We start from the raw sequence: 9037 nt of genomic DNA on the forward strand, positions 1-9037 counted from the left end.
AACCCCAATTGCCCTGCCCCCCCAACACACACACACACATATATATATATATATATACATATATATATATATATATCTCAGCACTTTTTGTGATGGCAAAATATTGGAAACTGAGGAAATGCCCATCAATTGGGGAATGGCTGAACAAGCTGTGGTATATGAATGTACTGGAATACTATTATGCAATAAGAAAAGATGAGCAAGCAGATTTTAGAAAATCCTGGAAAGAATTGTATGAACTGACGCTGAGTGAAATGAGCAGAACCAGGAGACCATTGTACACAGTATCAGCAAAATTTGTGTGACAACCAATTATGAATGACTCAGCTCTTTTCATCAATGCAATGATCTGAGACAAGTACAAAGGTCTCATGAAGGAAAATGCTATCCGTGTCCAGAAAAAGGACTGATGGACTCTGAATGCAGATAGAAGCATATTTTGGTTCACATGGGACTTTTCTTTTTATTGATGATCTCTCTGGGATATGCGAAAATATATATCAGATTTCCAGTGGAATCTCTGAGTCAAAGGGGATGGGCATTTTGGCCACTCAATTTGCAAAGTGAATTCATAGTTCCATCAACAATCCATTAGTGGGGTGTGTGGGGTGTTCAAAGAGGACTAGCACCTCTAGTGTGAGGGCAGCTCATCCACTTTTCATGTCCACTTGGCACTCAACTCCAAGAACCTAACACATGAGCAGCAACCACACCCTGGTAAACTGTCTTGGCAGAGTGCTAAACTAGGTTGAGGGTAATTGATGGGCCTCAAATTGGTCAGTGAGTTGGGGAGATATCTACCTCAAACACATAAAGACTTCCCCAGTAGAATGAGTGAATGAGAATAATTTGTTCCAATGGCCATGAAAGCAGCTGAAGCAGGTTTTTAGAGCTTGGTCAGACATTGAAGAAGCCAAGGTTATCTATTGCATCCCAGATCATCACCAATTGTCCTGACTTTTGTCCTGCTGCAGGCCTTTGATGACTCAGGAAGAGAGAATGAAGCTGACAACTTTGTGCAACTCTGCCTCACTTAAGTCCAGTTCAACCTCAAGTCAAGACATCCCCCCAGGATGTCATTGGTCTTCTTCAAAAATGAAGGACAAACAAAAACCACAGAATTCATCTTTCTACCCACTCCTCTAACATCAACTGTTAATATCTCTTGCCATCTTGGACAGTTTACTGGGTGTGAGGTGAAACCTCAGGGTTGTTTTTATGTGCATTTCTCTTATTGTCAGTGATTTGGAGCCTTGTTTTATATGGTCATTAATAGTTTACAACTCTTCTTTTGAAAACTGCTTGTTTATATCCTCAGACCATTATATATTGGGGAATGGCTTTCAGTCTTCTGTATTTCTATCAGCTGTCTGTATAATCTTGGGTACCAAATCCTTTTCAGAGAAATCTGACACAAAGATTTTTTTCCCATTAGACCTCTTCTTTAATCTTTTGAGCAGATATGTGAATATAATAGAACATAATGTAAATTTCATCAAGTTCAGTCATTTCCAACTCTTTGTGACCCCACTTGGAGTTGATGGCAGAGATACTGGAGTGGTTTGCCATTTCCTTCTCCAGCTCATTTTACAAATGAGGAAACTGAGGCAAACAGGCATAAATGACATGCCCAAGATCACACAGCTAGTAAGTGTCTGAGGCTGGAATTGAACTCAAGTTCTTCCTGACTCCAGGCCCAGCATTTTATGCACTGCACCACCTAGCTGTTCAATTGCACTGTAAGAAATGACAAATAGGAGAGATTTAGAGAAGTATGGAACAATTTGTACAAATCTATGTATAGTGAAGTAAGCAGAACCGTGAAAACAATATATACAATGACTACAGCAAATGAAAAGAACAATAAAACAAAGCCAAATACTATGTAACTATACCTTTTGGACATCTTGAACTAGATGTCCAGTAGGCATCTTAAACTCAATATGTCCAAAAATAAATTTGTTGTCTTTTCCCCTAAATCCAGAAGGAAACATCATTTTTCCGGTCTCTTAGGCTCACATCTGGGAGTCATCGTGAACTTTTCTCTATCTCTTACACCCCACACATCCAATATGGTGCCAAATCTTGCTGATTTCACTTTTGCATCATCTCTCAAGTATGCCCCCTTCTTTCCTCTGACATTGCCCCTGCCCTGGTGCAGGTCCTCATCACCTCACCCTTGGAATATTTTAATAGTGGCTGGTGGATCTACCTGCCTTATGTCTCTCCCCACTCTAATCCGTCCTCCATTGAGCCACTAAAGTGATTTTTCTAAGGGACAGGTCCAACCGTGTCACCTCACTCACTCAATAAACTCCAGTAGCTCCTTATTATTTCCACTCCACTGTGTCATTGGACCATAACAGACATTTGATAAATGCTCATTGAATGGCATGGAACGGAATTGGAGTAGACCGTGACTTCATTGAGAGCAGGAACATGTAGCAGACTTCCTAATCTCTCCACACATCATGTGCCTAGCCTAGTCAGTGCTGAGCATGAAAGAAACATGCAATAAACAACTTGCTAATTGATTACTAGTGGCTGGGGAAACCTTGTCAGCAGCCCAGGGAGATGGGCACATTATAGGTGTTTAATTCATCAGTGGCTCAGTCAGCAAGTCAGAAGACCTGGGTTCAAATCCCATCTCTTTTATCTTACTACTTGTGTGACTGTGGATAATTTTATTTTACATTTAACTTTTTATTTAATTTTATTTTCTCAATTACATGGAAACAAAAAAATTCAACACTTTAAGAAATTCTTTTTGAGTTCCATATTCTTTCCCTCCCTCCCCTAAGAACTGCTTTGAATGTCTCCCATGAATTTCAGTATGTTGTCTTATTGTTATCATTCTCCTTAAGGAAATTATTTATTGTTTCTATGATTTATTCATTGACTCATTTATTCTTTAGGATTAGGTTATTTAGTTTCTAATTAATTTTTAATCTATATTTCCACTGTCCTTTCTTGAATACAATTTTTATTGCATTATGGTCTGAAAAGGATACATCTACTATTCCTGCTTTTCTACATTTGGTTGTAAGGTTTTTATACTCTAATACATGATCAATTTTGTGAAAGTGCCCTATACAGCTGAGAAAAGTGTATATTCCTTTCTATTCTCATTTAATTTCCTCCAGAGGTTTGACCTTGGAAAAATTGATTAACTTCTCTGTGCCCCAGGTTAGACAAGATGACTTCCAAGGTCTTTTAATTTTTTTTTCCTTTTTTATTGTGAATTTAGCAAACCATAACAAACAGGAACATTTCAATATACAATGAGTAAAAATGATAATTGTATACAAAACAGAAAACTTCTATTAGGGATGGTTTATTTCTAAGGCCCTTCTCAGCTCTAAATCTATGATTCTAGGACCCTATAAGTTTTTATTAAGCACTCAATTAAGCAATGCCCTGTGCTTGATACCGGTGATACAAAGACAAAACAACATAGCCATTGCTTCTCAGGGAGCATACATTCTATTAGAATATAACTAAACAATAATAATAATTGACATTTATTTACATAGCACTTTATAGACAAATATTGGCCCTCACAATAATAATAGGTAGAGTAAATATTATCATAATCATTTTATAGATGAGAAAACTAGGCTCAGAGGACTTGTTTAGGGTCATGTAGCTGGACTCGAATTTAAGACCTAAGTCCAAATGCAATGTTCTTTCTGCTCATTGATCTCTTCCCTGTCTTCTCCCAATCCACTATTCTATGCTATTGTTTGGAAAAGCTTTGCATTCCCCAAGACATGGTTAGTTCTCGTAACACTTAGTCCCCCAGGCAGTATTTGTGAGAGCCTTGCTCCATGAAAGATGGAGCAATGCCCTGTGCTTTCCCTAACACTATCTGGGAGCTGCTGGTGTCCCAGTGAGTATCTTCTCAGAACAATGCCCAGGGGACTGACGCACCCTTGACACAGGCCACAGTCAGAGCATGGAGAAGGACTAGGCTGGCCTGGGATGTGTCCTCTCTCTGCCTGCAACCAGCACCAGGGCAGAAAGAACCACCCCTGTACTGATGGAGAACTCTCCACAAAAGAACTTCGCTCTGGCCATTTGGAGGATACTAAGTCACACGGCCCTTATTTTACAGATGGGAAAGCAGGCCCTAAGGGGTGGCTCTTTCCCCACCTTGTCCTGCTTTTCCATCTGGCTGCCTGATACCAACACCTAAATTGAATTTGCCTTCTTCCCTTCCAAACTAATGCCTCTTCCCAAATCTACCATTTCTTTTCTTTAACTGTTTTTAACTTTGAACTTAAAAGTCAAAAAAGAGAGTGTGTGTATATATATATATATATATATATATATATATATATGTATATATCAGAACACAAAAGGAAGATTATGCACAAAACCATGAATCTCCATCTCATAGTGCCTGTCTCCTTTTTTTGAAAGTATACAGAGTGCCCCCAAAAACCTTCAAATGATTTTAGGCTATTAAAGCTGTATACACCCTATATAATAAATTTCACACATAATCTTCAAAATTATCTTGCTTCATTTGCTTTCACATTCTTTGCTTTTCTTTCTTTCTTGCTACACAGCTGATATGGAAATATGCTTGCATGACTTCACATATGTAATGAATATAATATTGCTTGTCTTCTCAATGGGCAGGAGAGGGGATAGAGGGAGGGGGAAAAGTGGGAACAGAAAGTATTTTAAATAATTGTTAAAAATAAATAAATATAATTATCTAAAAATTATCTTGATTATCTCGTATCATTTCTCTTTAAAAAAATTTTGTTGGCTTTTTTGGTTTTTATATCACTTACCTTTCCCACCATATTGCTCCCCCCCATAACCTTCCAAAGAGCTAGTTCTTATGGTAAAGAAGAAAAAAGAGGAAGAAAAAGTTCGACAAAACTAACCAATAGATTGAAAGAGACTGCTGTGATATGCAGTGCTTCATACCCATGGTCTGCCACCTCTCAGACCTTTCCTTTGGATCCAAGCTTAGTTATAATTTTACAGTACTCAGCTTTGATTTCTTTGTTGTCGGTCTTCTTTCCATTTACGCTGTTGCTCTTACTGTATATTTTGTTGTTGTTGGTCTTCTTACACTATTGTACTTATTGTATATTTCGTTTTCCTGGTTCTGCTTAACTTCCCTTTGTATCGGTTTATATAAGCCTTCTGATTCTTCTTTGAATTTATCATATTCGTTGTTCCTTAAAGCAAAGCACTTTTTAAAAAACCTTCCATTACATTCACGTGCCACAATTTGTTTAAACATTCCTCAATTGATGAACGACCCACTTGCTGGTACCGCCTTCCTCTAAATTTTCCAGATTTGAAATCTCAGCAATATCTTGCAGTTTCCCACTCCCTTATGTCCTGTATCCAGTCAGTTGCCAAGACCCCTCTATTCAATGTCTTAATTTGTCCCTTTCTCTCCCCTCACATTGGTTTTGTCTAGGCTATTGAGGCTAATCGGCCTCCCTGCCCCTAGATTTTCCTCTTTACCATCCATCCTTCATAGAGAGGCTTATGTGTCTACAGCTAAAAGGGACCTCAGAGGCTATCTAATCCAAACCCTACCCTGCCCTGACACCCCAGCAATGCTCAAAAAAATCAGTGGCTACTGATTGCCCACAAAATCAACTAAAAACTCCCTAAACTTGGCATTCAAGACCCAAAGCAATCTGAACCCAGCCTACCTTTCCTCTCTTCAGCCCAACTAACTTTACTCACTGTTCCCTCCTTTCTTCCTGCCCTCTCTTTTGTTCTTGCCTTGGTGCAGGATAGTCTCCCATGGCTGGATCAGTCTCTTCCACATCCCTACTAATTGAAATCCTTCCCTTCCTCCAAGGCCCAGCTCAGGTACTTCAATAAATCAGTCAATTACTCAACCAACAGTATTTATTGAGATCCTACTGTGTGTCGGGTACTGGGAATACAAAGGAAAAAAATAAAAGTTCCTGTCCTTTAGGAGCTTATATTCTATCAGGAGAGACTTGCACAAATATTACATGATATAATAAAAACAAACATCAGGTACATATTTATTTGGGTGGGAGGCACTAGCAGCTGGGGAGTTCAGTGCAGGTTTTCATGTGAGAAAGAATCGCTTGAGCATAATTTTGAAGGAAAACAAAGGATTATAAGAGACAGAAGCAAGGGGTGAGTGCATTCCAGGCATGAGGACCAGGCAACACAAAAGCATGGGATGGGAGATGGATTGTGGTGCATGAGGAATAGTGATAACAGGTCCTCTATGAAACCATCCTCGTCACGTATCTCTGTATACATATTCCCAGAACAATTCTTGATACTTATACTTTCATATTTAGCGGAGTTGTTGTTACTAACTCATCAATGTGGGTATTCCTTCTCTTCTCAAAGGTCATCACAATCCATCCATGCCTCCTGGTTCTGTGTGATTCTTGTCCACATTCTCCCATGGACCCTCCAAAGAAAGCTTTATCTGATGTGCCAGAGGTCTTCCTCTAAACTGCTTGACATTTCAAAAGTCCTAGAGCAACAGCTGGGCTTTCCATCTGTTATTCTGAAAAAAAAATAGCTGGCATTTACACAGCACTTTAGGGTTTGCAAAACACTTTACAAATATTATTTCATTTGATTACCCCCGTCTTACAGACAAGGAAACTGAGGAAGACAGAGATTAAGTGACTCCTCTAGGGTCACACAGCTAGTAAATATCTGGGCCTGAATTTGAACTCAGGTTTTCTTGACTCCAGGGGCAGTGCTGTATCCAGTGGTCTACCAATGCTGCCTCATCTTTGAGGCATGATTGGTTCACCTCCTTTTCCAGACATCCACGTCCTGGGATATGCCCTCTCTCCTCCCTCCTCTCTCCACTCTCCCCTCTTTCCCCTCTCCTCTTTCTTCTTCTTTTTCTTCTTCTCCTCCTCCTCCTCCTCTTTCTTCTTCTTCTTCTTCCTCTTCTGCTCTGCTTCTGCTTCTGCTTCTTCTTCTTCTTCTTCTTCTTCTTCTTCCTCTTCTTCTTCTTCTTTCTCTTCTTCTTCTTCTTCTTCTTCTTCTTCTTCTTCTTCTTCTTCTTCTTCTTCTTCTTCTTCTTCTTCCTCATCTTCTTCTTCTTCCTCTTCTTCTTCTTCTTCTTCTTCTTCTTCTTCTTCTTCTTCTTCTTCTTCTTCTTCTTCTTCTTCTCCTTCTTCTTCTTCTTCTCCTTCTTCTCTCTCTCTCTCTCTGTCTCTGTCTGTCTCTCTGTCTTTCTCTGTCTCTCTCTGTGTCTGTGTCTGTCTCTGTCTCTCTGTCTGTCTTTGTCTCTGTCTCTCTCTGTCTCTGTCTCTTTGTCTCTGTCTCTGTCTTTCTGTCTCCATCTCTCTCTGTGTTTCTATCTCTCTCTCTGTCTCTGTCTCTCTGTCTCTGCCTCTCTGTCTCTGGCTCTCTGTCTCTGTCTCTCTCTCTCTTCCTCCCTCTCTCTCTCTCTCTCTCTCTCTCTCTCTCTCTCTCTCTCTCTCTCTCTCGTAGGTCATCGCTGACAATACACTGCAGCCTTGCATCTACAACTTTGGTTGCCAAGAAGATAGTGGGTATTTAATAAGCATTTGCTAAGCTGAACTGAAGTTGTTCCTGCTTAAAGGCTTCCTTATCTGACCTGCTCTCATTCCAATGGTAACTCGGAAGGGAGAACAGTCTCCCCCTCGCAGGGCTACTCCCACTTTGGGCCCCTGGGGTATCACTGGGACAAAGAAGGTGCTTGATGTTATAGCTTCAAGTCAGGAGAGATCTGGGTTCAATTCCTGCCTCTGACACTTGCCAGCTATGTGAGCACAGAAAAGTCCTTGAACCCTCTCAGAACATTGGTTTCTTCACCTGTAAAATGGGCAGAGTCATACCTTCAATACTTATCTCTCAGAACAGTGTGAGAACCAAACAAGATGATGCTTGTAAAGTGCTGTGTCCACCCTAAAGTAATACAGAAATTTCAAGTGTTGTGCTAGAGACTTTACTTCTTTGGGAAATGAATTTCTGGCATTGGGGGAAGTGTAGCATAGGGGGAAAGCCCTAGATTCGAACCTGAACTTTGCTCTTCTCTCACTATCTGGGTGACCCTGAACAAGGTGCTTAACATCCCTGGGCCTCAGTTTCCCTGTCTGTAGAATGAGACATTTGGACCAAATGATCCCTGAGGTCCTCTAGCTCTGAGTCCCAGGGTTTGATAATGCTGTGGGGCAATGGGAAGGGAGCCCGGAGTGACTGAACAGACTCATCCTCCCATGGTAGACCCATGCAGGAGCTGCCTTGTCCTGGAGGACAAAAAGTCCTTCCAACCAATCAGGACAATCTAGTACAAAGAGGGAGGGACAAAAAAGCTCTGAATTTGGAGACAAGGCCCGAGTCCCAGCTTTGCCACTAATTAACCACAGGACCTTGAGCATTTTAGCCTCTCTGTGACTCAGTTTCCCCAAGTAGAAAGTGAAAGAGTCTTGACCAATGATTTCTAAGACCCCCTAGGAACCTCCAGTTCTTTCTCCTCATCCTTGAGCCACAACAGAGCAGGACAACTGCTCATTCTTCCTAGTGGAAAGAGCACTGGATTTGGCATCAGAGGACCTGGGTTTGAAACTCACCTCTGCTGCTGGGTCATCTTGGTGACCATAGGCAGGGCTCTTGCTCTCAGTTCTTTCTGTTTTAAGTTGAAAGGATTGATTCTCAAATATCCCTTCCTAGGTCTAAATTCTGTAGGTCTGGGCAGCTTTGCCCACTGTGCCAGGCACCTGTCCCATTACTTAGCTGGGGCTGGGGGAGTGTTCTAGTATGGGCATCCAGGACTCTTGGGGCCTCAGAGGCAGTTGCTGAGCCCAGTGGGACGGGAGAGCCTCAGCTCAGAGCCCCTAATGACTGGGTCCTTGTGTGCTCTCCATCCTTTCCCCCTGGCCTCTCCCCCATATCCCCTCCAGTGCTAGACAAGCCCCTGGGAGACCTCTAATGGAATGAATCATCCCTGTGCCCATCCTGCCTGGTGCCTCCCCTCCATACTGTCTCTCTGCTTCATTTCACACATCCCTGAGGCTCCCCTGGG

Source organism: Trichosurus vulpecula, chromosome 8 (assembly GCF_011100635.1).
Source record: "Trichosurus vulpecula isolate mTriVul1 chromosome 8, mTriVul1.pri, whole genome shotgun sequence".
NCBI classification, from domain to species: Eukaryota; Metazoa; Chordata; class Mammalia; order Diprotodontia; family Phalangeridae; genus Trichosurus; species Trichosurus vulpecula.